At 40.4% G+C, this 18,220-nt stretch overlaps 1 protein-coding gene across 2 annotated transcripts in view; it reads right to left on the bottom strand.

The window, feature by feature from the left end:
- Positions 1 to 18,220, bottom strand: part of LOC111855497 (teneurin-1-like) — a 365,325-nt gene that overhangs the window by 315,373 nt on the left and 31,732 nt on the right. The window contains exon 1 of one of the 2 annotated variants that reach the window (XM_072717557.1): positions 670 to 744. The exons of the other annotated variant lie outside the window; for it this stretch is intronic. The gene's annotated coding sequence lies outside the window, so the exon portion shown is untranslated. Of the gene's footprint in view, positions 1 to 669; positions 745 to 18,220 lie in introns of those variants that run through there. 2 annotated transcript variants of the gene reach the window in all.

Genomic DNA, 18,220 nt, shown 5'->3' with positions numbered 1-18,220 from the left:
TTTATTTAACTGTTTAAAACAGCGTAGCATAATAAGATGCAGGTATAGATGCTGGTTTGATGATGTTAATGTGGCCTGTTTGCTATATAATAAGGTTTTACTATACGATACCTTACATCACTGACTTGAACCCAGAGGTGGAGATCCAGAGAGTACAAATCCAGATCAAGATTTTGTTTCAGCCAACCAGTTGAGTATAAAGAGTCATAGGCATGCAAGATACACTCATTAATCAACATAATTCAAAGGTCAAATAGTTCATATCGGTTTGAAATTTATTTCTGAACTCCCCGCAACCCTGATCAGAATAAGCGGCATGGTAAACTCCAGCTATCTTATAACAGATAACGCTGCACTGAGTACATAATTAAACTAGTGCACTCTTAATGTGTATACCTGGTATGACATGATACTGCTCAAAAAAAGAACATTTTGTTATATATAGTAAAGGAGAAGATTAGAAAGACGTTATGTTACTCTCAAAAACAGAACTGAGGAGACCGTACCAAAAACTAAAATGATTAATTGGAACGATACATTTTAAAGCCCATAGCAGTTAATTAAAGAAACAATTGTGTGTCTCTAGACACTCTTAAAATAGAAGGGTTAGGTGAAAAGTAGGTTTTTTCCCCCCTCTAGTTCGGAGAATATTTTGTCTTCTTTACTTACCTTCAGGCAGGAGTCTTATAAAGTAGCTTTACAAGAAAGCCTGTCGTAGTCTGTCATAGATGACACATCACTGGCAAATGAGGGACACATCGTGTCTGCCTAGAAGAGATCCTGAGACTTGACATTTTGATTCGAGCAAACCAATGGAAAAAGACACTGGGAGCACTCCTGGGTCACATGACACATTCCAAAGTTGAAGCCCAGTTCTTAACTCTTTCTCGCAGAAGCGACCAAGAGAGACAGCACCTAATCAAAAAGGATTTCTGCCTTTATGCAGGGATGGCGTTATGCTGCCAGACAGCTTAACCACTAAAGAAAGGAACAGACGCAGAAACTGTATGCAAAACACATACATTTAGCTCCAAAACAGTCAGTCGTGTTGCAACTCTGAAAAACTACACTGTACTCAGCATGCAGCTGTCAAAAAAACAATCTTATTTTTTTCTAATTGTTGACTTTCCTGTGCAAGGTGACTGTTAAACTCTTCTATCAAACTCTGTCATTACATTTTGATTACCAATTTTATGTTTGTGACAAATTTGAATTCCAGTTCTAGACAAATAACCTAAATCAATAATGTGGTTTTCCCACTAAAGATTTCCAGATAACAATTTTGTAAACGGCTGTCTGTGTAACAAAAATACGGAGAGCTGTAACACAAAGCACTCTTTTGAAATGGGTAAGTGGAGGATTCCCCTGTTAGAAAACACACTAGAGTTTTGCTTTTTTTTAATTGCTTCTTCCTATGTAGGATAATTGTTTTCTGCTCTTCACAATAACAGTTACATTATAAATTAAAGGTGCGCAGTTGTTAAGCCTAAATAATCCCATCATCATACACAATTTTTTTTTCAAGTTGCCTACTGTATGTAGTCCAGTGCTCTACTGAAATCAAGTACAGTGGAAACCGCTTATAGTGATCATGGTTATAGTGATCAAAAGCTTATATGGATCAAAAAGCTTAGGACAGCATAATTCCTATACAAATATTGTTTAAACAATTCACTTATAGTAATCAAGTAGTCTGCTGACAGTGTTCATTTTGGACATCATATGGAAAAAAAACTACATTTTTTTTACTTTACTTTGGGGGCCTACTTTGCCTTGTGGTAACCCATGTGATTCTGGCTAGCTACTGAAGGCTAATGCTACGTGCACAGAAAACATGATGGGAAAAAGAAAGTCAATTTCTCTCAATGACAAATATAGACTCATCAAAGCTTATGAAAAATGAGCCAAGGAGATGATTTAGCGAAACTACAAAAATCTATATTAATATAATTTGTACTGTAATTGGAAAAGCGTTTGAAATAGCTGTACTGTATTTTGAAAGAGTAAATAAAATTCTGCAAATAGCGATGCCATCTGTTTTTTTTTTTACCTTATATTCATGTAATAAATATGCAAATATCAATTAGATGGAAATCTGATATAAAGAAAGAAAAAAATTGGTTATAATGATCATCCGCTTATAGGCTTAGTGATCAGTTTCACCCAGACAGGTGTGATCACTATGTACGGTTTCCATTGTACTTTGAAATTGAAATATATCTCACTATGTATATATTCCTTAGATAATGGCAAGCGTAAATGAACAAAAAGTTCTGACTGAAGTAACGTCTCAAACTAAGTAAAACTGATTACATTTTAAATGGAAGCATAGTATTCATTTGTTGCAGCTTTAAGGATTGGTATGTTAATGTGTAAACGTTAACGTGGATTTCAGCCATTCACTTATCGGCAGATTATGCATAATAGGAAGCCGTATCTTTTGTTTCTAAGTCATTAAAGACTCTGGTGACAAAGGCGGTGACTCGAAGCAGTGTCTGATTTGAGAATTATTTTTCAAACTATCCTGGAGGGGCGAAAGAAAGAAGAAGCTATTTTCCGTCAAAATATAAGCTGGCAGTAATACTTTGGGAATTAGAAACACAGGCAGGATGGCGGCCTCGGGTGCCGAGGAGGCCGTGTCAGAATATGTGTGTGCATGTACAGTACCCTGAGACATCTCCTCATTGGCATACATCTATGTTTTAATAAACCCATGGATTGTTTTAGAAAATGTAATTTAATCAAATGTGTTCTACTCATACAGTATATATATAACTATTTTCACATTAATTATCCCCCTTTCAGAATATTAAACTAGAAAAGATGCTGAGAAGCCACAGCACTGTCACCCTACCCCCATTAAATCACCACTCCTCCCACACCCCGCAACCTCTACAATTTCTACAATTACTGGATGGATCAGCTGGAAATGTGAAAGCCAATAAATATGTTTTACTCAAATGCTCTACGTGCTAATGGTGACACGTAACTATGAAACTACACCTGTATGTTATTTGCACATTCCACGTACAAGCCAATTTGCATCTTTACCCAGCAATTGGGTGGTTAACTGTATTTCTTTGTATATGTAATAGCCTAAATGTTAGTGGAAAATTATGGAAAGTGAAAACATGTGTGAAACAATGTTAGAATTAGCTGGTAACTGGCGCAGTTTACATTATCAACCTTATGCTTGGATTGCAGATGAGGATTTCATTGGTTCAGGATATCACGACTCACGCCAAAGCTATAAAGGTTGGATGTTCAATGGATGCGTCTTGAACTGACATGCAACAACTAATCTGTGAAACAGACTATTATAAGTGCTCCAAAATAAAATGTACCATGCTTGTTCAAAGACGTGAGGTGAGTCAGCCTTCCTTGATGAAATTAATGGCTCTGGAAGGTAAAAGAGGCAGATAGATAGATAGATAGATAGATAGATAGATAGATAGATAGATAGATAGATAGATAGATAGATAGATGATAATTTTAGTTCATTTGAATTCTGATTGCAATTCTATTTGACTTGCAATTAATTGTTCTTGTGAATAATGCACAAATACAATTACCATCCTTGGTAATGTTTCCATTTTTCTCAAGGTGTGTACACTGGAATCATTATTTCAATAGTGCACATGCGTATTCCGTACAAATAAAGTTATGAAACCAGTTTCTATTTTATATGCCCCTCAGATCCACAATTTCCAGTGTACTATATCTGTCATATTATTCAATGCTTCCCACTTCTTTACAAAAAACAATAACTATAAGGTAAGTACCTTAATTGTCTAAAGTTGCTATTTCTCTCTAATGAGGCTGTCACACACATCCATTTATGGAATCTATTGATTTCAGTGGTGCAGCTCCTTGTGTTAGAATCTAGCCCTGAAAGCTACCTTACTCATTTTCCCCGTAATTATATATACTCTTGTAATATGTAATTAAATATGTATTTATTTCATGTTAAATTTAAGGACTGGAGGCTGTTTTTCTAACTGGAAAATACAAAAATAAAATAACCCAATACTCCCCATAAATAGAAACATTTTGTAAAATAAGAAAGGACACATACTGAATTTTAAACCCCTTGAGAAGGTAAAGACTAAATTAATTTTCAGATGGTTTGCGGAACAAGTAATGCAAAATATTAAGTGCTTATGTAATAATGCTTCTATTATTCAAAACTTATCACCCTGGGGGAAAAACACAAAAAAGACAGCTAACAAACTATTCAATGGCTTCCAATTATTGCGCAATAACGTTCATTTCAGCAATTTTTTATAAAATCATGAAAGATGGCAATCGTACAAGAACATATTCACCTAATATCTTGGTCGAGTTTCACTGTACCGCATAGGTCTATTTTGCAAATCTACACAGTACTGCTGCAAAAGTCAAAATGTTCTTTTTAAACAAACCATTTCAAACTGAAATTTTTATGAGAAGGCCGCTGAACACTGAACACTATACTGCAGAATTTTAAAGGGCTATTAGAGTTCAGTCCCTCATCTCACTTTACAGCTTGATGTCTTCATCCGAGGGGTAACGCAGCCAGATGGTCTAAGAAACAGTGCAGAGTTTCCCAGTGCAGTGGAAGGGTCCTCCTTTTGGAACTCCCACTTGATCATGGCAGGAATCCATCACTGACCATATCATATTCATAATTAAATTCAATTAGAATCCCCATGACAACACAGGGCAAAATTATAGCATAACAGTCTGGGGCGCTAAGCTGGCAGATAAAACAGATTTTCCAATAACAGGGAGTCACTCATTTGACCTGAGAGGGAAGAATATGGTTCAACTGTGTTCAGGCCCATACAATAAAGAACTCCTTATGGAACATTATTGTCAGGCTAAACAAATTACAATGGTCAAGAAAGATTACAATGAAGGTAGTTATGTGAATGAACTGTGTATAACCTTTTACCTTTTGGTCTGCTGCTAGGAAGAAGGAAGTTCAGAATCAACAACTACAATGGATAGTGCCTCTTATTTTGGCAACATCAAAAGGAATAAACAATTACAATTAAAATGAATATATTTTCAGAGACCTTATCCACCCTTTGTTCTGGAGGTTTGAAGTAAATTCTATTATTGTTTTACAAAATCAGACAACCCCATGACTGCAGGAAAATTGTGACTCTGAATGATGCAGATATTTTGCTTTGCAGAAGGCAATACAGAGGTGTAAATTCAATCGATAGAACATATTTGGCCTAAATTAGATTAAGAAGCCCTCCTTCCCATCCTCAGTTACAAGGCTCACTATTGCTTTAAAGGAGGAGTGGAGCACAGTGGCAAGTTCCCATAAGATATTTTGACAAAATCCTTCTATATATGTTGAGCCAGTTTTCAAGGCTAAAGGAAGGAGCGATTCTAGGATTTTTTTTTTAATGTAGGGGGCATAAAAGGGCCAATGAGAATCGGTGAGTATCAGAGGAGGGGGCCAATCAACTTTCAGCTGGGACCAGTGCCCCTGTGGCCCCACCCCTGTAGATGCCCCTGACCAGAGGTGAGTCAACAGCCTGTTTATTATACAGGAATGGAGACACTTTCACAGACACAGTGATCCATTAGAGGATACAACTCCTAGAAAATTCCGGAATACATATTGCAAGATTTAAAGACACTCTGAAAACACAACTTTCATTCTAAAGCTACATTTCCAGTTCAATATTCTAGCGCATAGCCTGAATTTCAACAATGCTCATTTATGCTCAGGAATAGTAGATCATTCACATTGTATTCCACGTTCATTATCTATCAGGCTGTAAGGTCTCGGATTATATTATTAAAATCTTACATTCTCACAAAAAACGGACTGGGGACATCCGAAAAAGGCACCAGCAGCTGCTCATTACCAACCTGCTGGCATTCACAAACTATCTTGCCTGCAATAGGACCAATAGCTGCAGCTAATGTAAATGTTATGTCAATGTTAATGAAGTCATATTTGACATGTAGCAATATCACTGGCTCCATTTAAAATGCATGATCACCATAAGATAGAACTGTAACGTTAAACGGTCACCAGTCAGGATGGGGAGCAAAACCATTTGACTTGAATCCAGCTAGGGACCTTTTTTTTGTGGGGGGGGGGGGGGGGTCAGAACAGGGTCAGAGAGATGACCAATCAGATTGTAGAGCAGGTGAGTCCAAGCAACTAGAGGAGGAGTGACCAACCAATCAGATATCTTGGCCCAGCCTCCTCTAGTTGCTTGGACGCACCTCCTCTACAATCTGATTGGTCATCTCTCTGAACCAATCATTTGTCATTCTGTCATTCGAACATTTTTTGTGTAAGTTAAACTCCCACAAGCTAAGAACAGGGACGATAAATATTTTAAGGGAAAAGAAAAAATGTGCCTATTCAGCAGAGAATGAGAAGAAAAGCAGCAGAGATGGTAAGGGACAAGAGATGATTAGGCATAGGGGATGTGGAACGGGCCGGTAGGGGTATGAGGGTTCAGGTTGGATACTTGGGGTTAAAATAAGAATACGCCCCTGCACATGAGGAACAGCCTGCCCACCTGACTGTCCCTCCCAACGTGGTCGGATGCCCCCCCCCCAAAAAAAAAACAAAACAAAACACTTTGTTACTAAAATTTATCTTTTAAGCAAGAAATTCCTTAGTTGAAGAAACCATAAAACCCTACTAAGCAGTACAGTGGGGGTGGGGGACAGTACAGATATCCCAGTAGTAATAATGCAGAGTCACAGGCACAGCATGAAAACATCTATAAGAGAGCCGCTGATGCCACAGTTCACGTTATTATCGATGATGTAGAACGGCAGTACATCAAGACATCCTACAGCAACATAAGAGCAGTAGCAAATGTAACCGCATTTCTGTACTTAGTCAAATCACCAACCCCTCATCTCGAAACCAATCTTTGTAACCAGCATAAATATGCAAAGCATCTATATCTTTTGCCAAGACTGTTACAACAAACTCAAAACCCAATTTTTGTCTCAAGTCGCCATTGGAGATGTGTGACACAGTTCACGCTAAATCAGCACTGCATTCTCTTATCCACATTGTACTTCGACTTGGCACAAAAACAGAAAAAGAGCGGCAACTGAACTTGGTCCTCTTCCAGAAGGCTACACTTCACGCACTTCTAGAAGGCTCCTTGAGAAGCGAACATGCTGCCAGTGGCCTTCGGAATGGAAATCAAAACGAACAGCTCAACACCATGTTTGCTTGACGACTAATGTAAGAGTAGTGGTTTTACAATGGCTTTAACTGCACATGGTAGCATCTGGCAATTGTACTGTTTCATGCTCACCCTATGAATCTCCTTAACAATATGCAAACAGTCGTAACAGGTAAAACAAAGGTTCCTCTTAGAATGTACTGCTAAACCCGTGCTTACGTGAGCTCTGGTAATCTAATGCTAGCATTTAGTGCTACGTAATTGGTCACAGTAATGTTTATGAGAAAAAAAAAACTAATCTATTTTCATATTTGAAGTCTCTTTCACAGTGATCCTCTGAACCTTAACTCCACGTGACCACATTGTGCTCCTTCTGGTAAGGAAATTTAAATGACAGCATCCAACAGTCAGTACATTTGTTTGGTGATCTGTTTTGAACGTCTCTTTCAGCCATCTGAATTGCTCAAAGCAAAAGTACAAAAAAAAATAGAGCACTCAAAAATTAAACAAAGACTTGAAGAAAATGTAATAATGACAAAGAAGAAGTGAACCTAATATGAAGGAAGGGAGACCTTTTAACATTGATTTTATTCTTGCGAGATCACTGAACATTGATTTTTGTTATTCTCATGTTCATAATTTTTTTTACAACAAATTCAATAAAGACGGAAGAGACATTTTTAGGCTTGGAAGTAAATTCATGAAAGTCTGAAAAAGGAAGGAAAAAGAAAAACCAGCCATTACATAGTCAATCAATGTCATATACACTATAGTTTTACATAACATCCATAACAATGACTTCTGAGTTTACTCAGCTTAATGCGGCTGTAATCCCTGTCTGCACTGTCATGAATACAATGCGAGCCTGCGTGTGTTTATATACAGTATGTATGAAAACTCACACAGAACTTCCACAGCAGAAACTTGAAAGATCTGGGCCTTAACCGGAGCACCCATCCCAGAACATAAAGTCATCTGCAAGGATGAAAAGCAAGGAGAGGGGGCACGGGTGCAGTCGTGTCGCGCGTTTCGATTAATCGGCATGAAAACAAGAGCATTCCTATGAGATCTCGCAAAATACCGGGAGGGGAGTATGCAAATGCATGCGCGGCGCATTCATCAAGGTGACCTCCAAGTGCACCGTGCAGGAGCAAGCTGTGAGTAATCCCAGTAATCCAACAGCAGAAGAGGCAAAATATTTGTACATCCTATTTTGTCAGAGTCCTGTCATTTATACAATTACTCCAGTCACCCAGTAGCACTGTGTCAGTTTCCAGTGCATCTGCTGTATTTTTACTGAAATTTCAATAGTGTGTATATATATCTATCTATCTATCCTCTAACTGCTTATCCAGGACCAGGTCATGGGGACGTACATGAATGCTGAACTTAAAACAAACTGTGAATTCAGCAAAATTACATTATATATGGCTTGTGTTATATATAAATACATATTAATAAAGTATTGCTTTACAGTCTGTAGTTTCACTGAACTTTTTTTCCCACAGATAACTTACTCTAAATATAAAAAGTGCAAATGCATATATTTCCTGTTTTATATGTAGAGAGAGGTAAGGAGTGCACACTGATTACAGTGCATCGCCACACGTGCCACACGACAAATCACCTCAGGGATGAGAACCTGAGTGCAGCCGGTGATACCCCAGCCCCACACCAGTCCGAATGCACCAGTGTGAGTTTTTTTCCCGGTGGCTGGAGTGCCAATCTTGCCACCAACCCCCAAAATTTCTTGTAACTTGGAGGACCTCCTTACCGAGCTGGAAATAGATTAACGTCATACCCAGGACGAAGCAATTACGGGTTAAGGGCCTTGTTCAAGGAGCCATCGGAGAAGGATCACTTGTGACATTCAAAGGATTCAAACCAGCAACCTTCCGATTAGTGGGACAGATCCCTAGCCACCAATCCACCATATATGCATTTATATTGCAAAAAAACTGCCATGTTTTATACATATAAACTGCAGGCAAAAAAATAGCCGTACGACCTCCTCCGAAGGGTGAAATGTTAATGCATTTTCTGTTCATTTTGCAAGCAATTTTCATCAGACTTTGTTAAGCTGGTAAATGATTGAACTATTCTGAGGAGAAAAAGCATCTTTTTCAATATCCACAGATCGATTAATCAGAGGGATAATATGGGGATTAATAATAATGGGGGATAATGGAGGAGAAAGATTAGCCATCCATTTACCATAATTATTTCTTATAGTTGATGGAATGAAGGGATGTCCAGGGGTGTGTATGTGTCTATATTTTATTTGATCGATTCTTTGCTGCGTAGTTTCCTCAACAGTTGCCAAGGTAACCAGTATACATACATATCACACCACCTGCATTATTTGCTCGTACACACATAAAATTATTTTTGCCACCACGCCTGGTACCATCATTCCACCCAAACCCATAGCCCCCCGGCCCGTTTCCCTTCTCCCAATTTGGCTGATAATTTCGTGCCTGTCACATAGGGGCCCGTCCGATTGCTCAATAACGGACGAGCAAACAAACTGTTGATCACAAAAAATGGAGAAAAAAAAAAACAACTTTGACGACCGTGGCGAGCTGAACATAGCAGACCCCTGCGACTGCAGTAAACTAAATCAAAGATAATGATATTATACCAGATTGGATGGGAAGTCATCATGGCATGTTTAGTGTAAAATCCCTAACTGCTGGTCTACATCAGTGCCTTAGCATCTGGCATCTACTCCATCACTCTGCCAAGACGCAGAGAAACCTGGGGCTCATTTGTATAGCACTGTGATGGCTGAATAAACATTCACACAGACAGAGGGAATATTAAACCCAGGCCGGGATCCAAGATTCTGCTCTATATTGTGCGTTTCCTGTTTAATTAGGGCATTGTTTGCGCCACTGCAGAAGGTGTAACGCTGCCAGTTGTCACCAGATGTACGTGTCTTTCCCTCTGAAAACAGTTTAGCTGAGCGCACTTAACACTTACGGACAGCCCCGTCCATTTATTTTGGCCTGTCCAGCAGCGGGCTTCGGTGTAGCCAACCCCTGACAGCACCTCGATCCCAGTTATAACGAGGCTTCCCAAGCAATTCCCAGCTGTGCCAGAATCAGCCAGGGGACCTGCTCCCTTTGGCATGACTTTCGGCGAGTCAACAGGTCTGGACGCGGCGAGCCGTGTCTGGGACGGCTCCAGAGACAGGGCCCAGGGGACATGCTTTACCGGGCCCTGGACAGGATCTCAATGGGCTGCCCTCAGCCTGAAGAAGCAGATGCTGCTTTCTGGAGCGCCTGGCCCATCTCAGCAAACAGTGACACATGTTGGACTTTGGAGGGCAAACTTTCCTGACCGGGCACAATAACTTCAAAATATCTCAGAAAGCATTCCAGACAGAAAACAGCGAATGTCATTCATTGGAGTTCCACCTGTATATATCACGAATCACAGCATATATACACAAACACACACATTTTTATACATACACACACACATAAAAACTGAGACAATGAAATATAAAAAATATGATATATACAATTTAGACTATTTAAGCCTTTTGTTAATACTTAATCTAGCAGGTACTGCAGGTGACCTTTTGCTAATGAGCAAGGTATCAGGAAGTTCTTAAATGGGGTTCAGGCCATTGTAGGGCTTTGAGTGATAATGTTATATTATGGTGAACATTTACAATAATTAACCAAATACGTTGTGCTGTATCATTGGGGGCCCCATTAAATCACATCACCTGTGCCTTACTACTGATTATAAAAAGTTGGTGATGCAAATGTAATCGTTTTCATGGTGTTTTCCGTGTGCTGAAGTTTAACCGGTCTGCCCAGCTCCATTCCTATCCCTAAATGAACACCTGTTCCTTTTGCCCATTCGTATCCATCCAATTAAATGTTAAATAAACCTCGCCAGTCCTTCTCTCTCTGACAATAATCATGTGATCAGCATTTGACACTTCACAGTGAAGCCACAAACTTCACTGGTACTCTTTGCCGCGCCGCTCCGGGGATCTGCAGGGACGCATGTTTGTGATGCAGGAAGAGTTGCATGCAGAGCGCTACGAGCCTCGCTTTGTTTCCCTGCCTCTCTCTCGGCACCAACGGGGTCGGCGACCGCTTGGCCACGACCGGCTGGCGACGTTCACCGTACGTGTCCCTCCTCTGCCAGCCCTGTCACCGATCCGCCCCCCCTCCCGCCCCGGTTAGAGCTCTCACCATACAGTGCAGACTGAGACGACAGATGAAAAGATATGAGGAAGGAATACTGATCGGATTAAATGTGAGAGCTACAGGATTATGGAAGGAGGCAGACAAAGGTACTGCTGCTGGGAAGGATATAACACTGCTCATACACGCAGTCGGCAGCCTAATTACAACGTGGGCAGTGCTAAACATGCCTTCACGCACGAGGGTGCTAATACCTCACTTTATGTGCACTATAATGTGATAATTGGGTTTAATGGAGAGCCACATAAGGCACACAGTCCTGTTTTTGAAGCCTAGTGGTGAAAAACAATGAAAAGTACTGAACACTGGAAAATAACCATGAATTGTCTGAAACCATGAAAACCTCGTCTCACTTAAAACATTTTGTCTCGTACACCCTATGTCTGTTGTTTATTTTGGCGACGTCTGCCTGTATATCAGAGGCTCAGTATTGTTGAAAACATATAAACATAATGGGAGTGTAAATAATAATAAACAGGTGGTTGTGCCGGCTGAGAACATGGACAGATTCCTAGTGCCAGGTTATAGACAACAAAAAGCGAATAGCTGATGCTGTCAGGCTCTCAGAGGCGTCCTGATTGGTGGGCGGCGGTGCAGGAAGCAGCTGGGAGGCGTGTCCCTACAACAAAGCCTGGCACCTTCAACGGAGACCTCTGTCTCTAGTTCCAGAAGACCTCCAAGGCAAGTTAATCTGTCTATCAAGCCTTAATCTACATGTGGAACTCAACAGGTTGAAAGCGCAGCAACACTGAAGATAGTGGCTTTGGCTGCCACTGAGGACCAGATATCTGATATCCCGAGTGCTAGACTGAATCACGGCGTCCCAAGCTGATGAGAAGAAGATCAAGGAGACCTCACACATGGATCCAAAGGAGCCAGAATGGGAATAAAGACCATTTTCAGTGGCTCTCTGTGCATGTTTTCCGATTGAATCTGACAACATAGTTGGACATTACATATCTGAAGATCTGACTGATGATGTGGACATCTACAGATTGTACGCACTAGCTAACATGCTGATACGCAAGTTTGGGATGTGTTCTGTTTCTGTGAAAACTGCACCTTTTAAAGCATATTGTACCCCTATGTACACTGTCCATCTATGAAAGCGCTACATACGAAGCAGCATGCGGAAACTCACTGTGGCATACAATGATGGAATGAGGTCGATGCTGAAAATGCCATGATGGTGCAGTGCAACTTTATTGTTTGTTGATGTTGATGTGCCTACAAGTCATGCTGTATTACGGAACCTCATGTACAGTTGTATGTGTAGGCTAATGGACTCTAAGAACAGCATAATCCTGTCTTTGACAAACCCCACACTGAGTTCCGTCAGGTTTTATTCTGCTTTGCGGAACTATTGACGTTTTAGCCTTTATGTAAGCCTGTAATTATTATGTATTATCCTTGCTATGGACCTACTTTTGTGTCTTTATTAAAGTGACCTAACTAACTAACTAACTACAGTAACTAGCATAATCACTTCATCACTTCTGATGGCAAATGCAGTTGCAATTTAATAAGTCCACTCTGAAACACACTTTGCATTCAACTCCTGTTGTTTAAAAGTGCTCTATAGATAAATAAATATAAACTTGCTCACTCTCTCTTCTGTCCTTGTAGTACAGGAGATCAACCTTATCCTGCCACCACAAAAGATGGTAAGTTAGCCAACACACTTTAGTGAAATTATCTCTTGTGGCATGATAATAGGATTTTACCCAGTGCTGTAACATTCCTCACCTCTGCCCAACATAGCGTCTTACTTTAAAAACTCTGCATAAAACCCTCTCCTGGGCTGAAAAGAATAATGGACATTAGCAGGATGAAATATTCACCACCCTGTAACATTCTTTCCTTCTACAGCAGACCTAGTCATTCGCTTAATGTGTCTCCAGATTATGTGTATGGTCCCTGACCCACCAAAGCCCTGAGTAGTACAAAAAACAAGCAGAGATACGGTGCTTCACAGTCTTTTGCCAGTATACTCTCCATATGTTCTCTTCCAAAACAAAAATGATCTATGTAAGCTTTGGGAGTCATGGGAGAGAGGTTGCTCAAACATAGTTCAGTGGGTATACTGATCCGAACACACAGTACAGTACTGTACATATTGACAGTGAAGTCTGTTCCTTTTTAAAGGCATGGCAGTTTTTTTTTCTAGTATGAATCCTCCATTTCAGTGCGGTAAAATAAATTTGGGTTTATTCTGCTTGAGCTGCAAAGGCTTCGAATTTGTCATCTGTGTTGGTTAACAAGCTTTTATGTTGATATGCTTGTTGTGTGTGTGTGTGTGTGTGGGGGGGGGGGGGGTTGTAATCTTTGGGAGGGAAAAGCCAGGTGACCAGAGTTGGTATCTTTGACTCTAGCCATCCACATTATCCAGTCCTTTTCACTTTTCCCATCTCCCACTCTGTATTTTTATATACATATTCTGCTGTGTTGCCACCAAAAGGCAGTTTTATGTTTGCTCTACTTAATGTTAGCTATCTCACTTCTACCCAACTTTCTCAATCAAAGGATTTGGTTTCCTCCAAATAAATACCGACCGACAATCTTTCACAATAAAATTCCTATATATAAAAATATAAGATCTTATAAACAAACAAACAAACAAAACAAATAAATAATGATGTTTCAGGTCTTGCCTTTTAATCATGTAGCTGGACTTCATTTTTGTCCATGAATCAGTGCACTGTCAGAGTTCGCCCATGTTTTAATGGATGGCTCCCTCATTAGGGATAACTGGCATGCATTTCACTGGCCACTCCACTGCGTTATTATAATTACGTTTGTTTCTGGTTTGAATTAGTTTGTCAGGTAAGAGACTTTTATTATGCTTAGAAAACAACTTGTAAATGAATATCCCTAGCAGGTCTCAGTAGCCAGGATTTTTAATATACCGACGTGTCAGCCCTTCCTATGTGTGCCTCGTAATGGATCGTGGTTATTGGAGTTGCAGGAAATATACTGAGGACTTGACCTCAGCATCCTCAATTGTAGGTGCAGGCATCATCTCAACAGAGGTGGAAAGTTCAGGTCTAGAAAGTACAAATCTAGACCAAGGTTTTGTTTCAACCACCCAGCTGAGTACTCTGTGACTGTTATGCTCACCAACTCAACTGGTTGGTTGAAACAAAACTTTGGTCTGGATTTGTACTTTCTGGACTTGAATTTTCCACCTCTGGATCTCAGTGCTTGCTTTAGAGAACAGTTTCTGGTTTCCCCGGAATCCCAGGCAGGGTTAGGTTTAGGGTTAGGGTTGGGGTTTACCCCAACCGGGTGCCAGGTGCTGCTTCCGACTTGCTCCAGTCCCTCTGTGATGCTGAACAATATTTCACTGCATATTTTACAATTAAACAAAATCAGAAAACAATTCTGTAATGATTTAATTTATTGTTAATTAATTTTAATTTATTAAAGTTTTACTTTATTATTTACTTTATTATTTACCTGTTTAAATATTTAAATTTTAAATTTTTGAGTCTCTGGTGAACTGTAACTTTTGGGGTAGTTTTTATTTCCATGAAGTGTAAGTTTAATATTCCAAATTTTGATTATAGTCTGCAAAAATGACACAAGGGACAGCATAGAAACTCAACTGTTTGTTTTTAATTTACTTACCTCATTTGCTCATTTAAAAACTCATCAATTTATTCCATTATTTGTCTGAGTCTTAAATTCCCATTTAGGAAATCGCCCACTGTGGCCAATTTTATAATACAGTAAATGGTTGTCTGGCAACCCATGTAGACACAGATTTCTGGACGCCCACGTACAAGCAGTGGTTTTGTAGGCAGACCTGCCATCAAAGAGAAATGGCAAACAGGCTTCACTTTACGGGAGGGGAAATGCAGCCTGTCACAGACGCAATAATTCCAAAGAAACTCTGTAATGAGCAAAATTCACGAGGGACATTTTAAGCATATTTATGTCAGAAATTACAGCTGTTTTAGTAGGAAAATTAATTTAATAGGATGGGAAAAGCACATACCTAATTCTGGTATAAACCCAGCCTTCAAGCTGTGACCTTTTTGAAAATGCAGCTCCAGGGTTTATAAAGCAAGGTTTTGAATCAATTAACTCCATCAAAGGGCACCTTACTGTATCAGTCTGAGATTGCCACAGTTCATACTTTATGCGGTCTGTACAATTTCCTCCGAGGCACTACAAAAGCATAAATTCAGAAAAGCTTCTCATTCCGCCGCAGACGTATCACATCCCCCGTCGGTTTCATTGTCTCGTACCTTCACTCCTTTGACTACATCCTATCAACTGATGAGCAAAAAAAAAAAAAACCTTTGAGCTGAAAAAAAAGGCGGGGGGGGGGGGATGAATGTAAGTTACGCCCACGAGAAAAATGATGAAAACAAACATTACATAAACAGTGTGTTCTTTTTTTTTTCTTTTTTTCTCAACCGGGTCACACTGGCAGTTTATACAGATATTTTCCCTTTTAATATAAACACTGTCTTTTCCAATTCCAGATCCACACAAATATTTGCCGGAACCGCGTGTATTTTCATAGCGCCTTAGCCTCACGGTGCCTGGCAGCGCATGGCATTCAGAGAGACGTGCCACCGCCACGTTTACTATCCACACAGTGCGGGGTGGGGTGGGGTGGGGGGGGGGGGGGGTAGTTGGGGGGCAGGTAGGCTTATAGCTCTGAGGTCTCTTAATAAAACGATCACCTTCCCCTTCTCCTTAAACAGGCTCCCGCAGCGTCGTCGCTTTAATCTAGATTCACTTTGTAATGCTCTCTTCTCAAGCGAAAACTAATTTTCTGGTTTGTCAGATGGGGAGGCGAGGTCGCTCCAGCTGTGCCGAGGATTCAGCGGAACCAGGCAGGGCTTGTTTTGTCTCAGCAGATTAGGGGAAGGACCCTGACCATGAGCAGCACACCAGCGATCTGCACACGTGACACAGCTCCAACTCATTAAAGTGTTTTGTGCCACATGGACTTCAATATCTATTTTTTTCTTCTATGGCTTCTTCCCTCTGTTTGTCGACTTGACCCTGCGCATGATTAGCCCGTACATAATAATCTTTTGAAGACTCAATGAGGACAATTACGAACCAGGGGATAGTTAAGGCCACACAATATATAAGGGCCCCTTGGTGAAACTCACTTTGTTTACTTCCACAAAGCACAAAGAGTATGCAGAAATGAACTGTCCCAACCACGATTCCAGATTTTCCAGCCACCTGTTGCAAAATCCACTGGACAGTGCCCAGGCCACTGTCAGGATGTGCGACTGCTTACTGTGTCGGGGGCTCTGATGTCATGAATGCAGGCCACAGAAATAGAAGCTGAAATACAAAAAAAAAAAAAAACTAGAGGAGCAAGGAAGAGGAACCGGGGAATGGGGAACAGGCCACAGGGGATAGGGATAGAAATTGGAATACAAAATAACTAGATGAGCTTTGAGAAGGAACCAGGACATGTGGACCAGACCATGCGGTTCAGAGATAGAAACTGAAATGCACATACAAAAAAAGACACTACAGTGACTAGAAACATGAATGAGGACATGAGGATCAGGGCACAGGGGAAAGGGAAAGAAATACAAAAAGAAATCTAGACAAGCTTGGCACACCAACCAGGACATGGGGACCAGGCCACCAGGTTCAGGGAGAGAAATTGAAATACAAAAAAAAAAACCTAGAGGAACTACAAACACCAACCAGGACACGGGGACTGGGCCACTGGGTCCAGGGGTAGAAAATGAAATGCAAAAAAGTCCAGAGAAGCTAGGAACACCAACCAGGACATGGGGACCAGGCCACAGAGGACAAGGATAGACAATTTAATGCAAAAAAAAATACTACAAGATAAGAACACTAACCAGGATGCAGCATTCATAGATAGAAATTGAAATGCAAAAAATATACAGTAACTAGCACCATGAACCAGGATATGAGGACCAGGCCACAGGGGACAGGGAAAGAAACAGAAATACAAAAAAAAAATTCTAGAGGAGCTGGGAACGGGAACCAGGACACAGGAACCGGGCCACAAGGTTCAGGGATAGAAAATGAAAAGCAAAAGAAAAATCTAGAGTAACTAGGAACATGAACCAGGATATGAGGACCAGGTCACGGAGTTTGGGGAATTGAAACTGAAATACAAAAGAAAAACCTAGAAGACCTTGGAACATCAACCACGACACAGGGACTGGGCCACAGGGTTTGGGAATAGAAACTGATATGCAAACAAAAAACCAAGCAAACAACATTTTTTTAGAAGCGCTAGGAACAGGAACCAGGACAGGGCAGGGGGGCTGGGATGGGATAGAACCTGAAATAAGAAAAATAATAAAAATGCAAACCCAGAAATAAGTAGCAGCAATAGATCTGCAAACCCAGCAAAGGAGAGCCAGAAAAACAGGGACAAACGTGTAGCAGATAAAAAAAGAGTGACATACCTGGTCCCCAAGCAAAACTCAATGGTCCGTCTAGAGAGAAATGGAAGCCTGAAATTCCAGTTCATTGCAAGGTCACATGAACCTTACTCTCTGTTCCATGACCGACAAAACAACTAAACAATAATTAGTATATCTTTCAGTAAATGCTTCACTAAGGACATAAAATGCAAATGATTGTTACTTAGTTGAACCTTCATAAGGGCCTGCTTGTTATACGCTGTATGATGTAACATGTTGCTAATCTCAAACCGCTGAACACAGTGCTAAAGCATCAGTGTCATATTACAGAGCGCTAGAGCACGAGACGACTGAGGAACGCGGTCATTTGGCGTCAAGGGACTCAGTGAAACAAGCGATCGGCGTAACACAATATTGTCATTGTCCATGGAATATATTTACTTAT

The sequence above is a fragment of the Paramormyrops kingsleyae genome, chromosome 10, assembly GCF_048594095.1.
Source record: "Paramormyrops kingsleyae isolate MSU_618 chromosome 10, PKINGS_0.4, whole genome shotgun sequence".
In the NCBI taxonomy this organism is placed as follows: Eukaryota; Metazoa; Chordata; class Actinopteri; order Osteoglossiformes; family Mormyridae; genus Paramormyrops; species Paramormyrops kingsleyae.
This window is presented reverse-complemented; position numbering and strand designations above follow the sequence as displayed.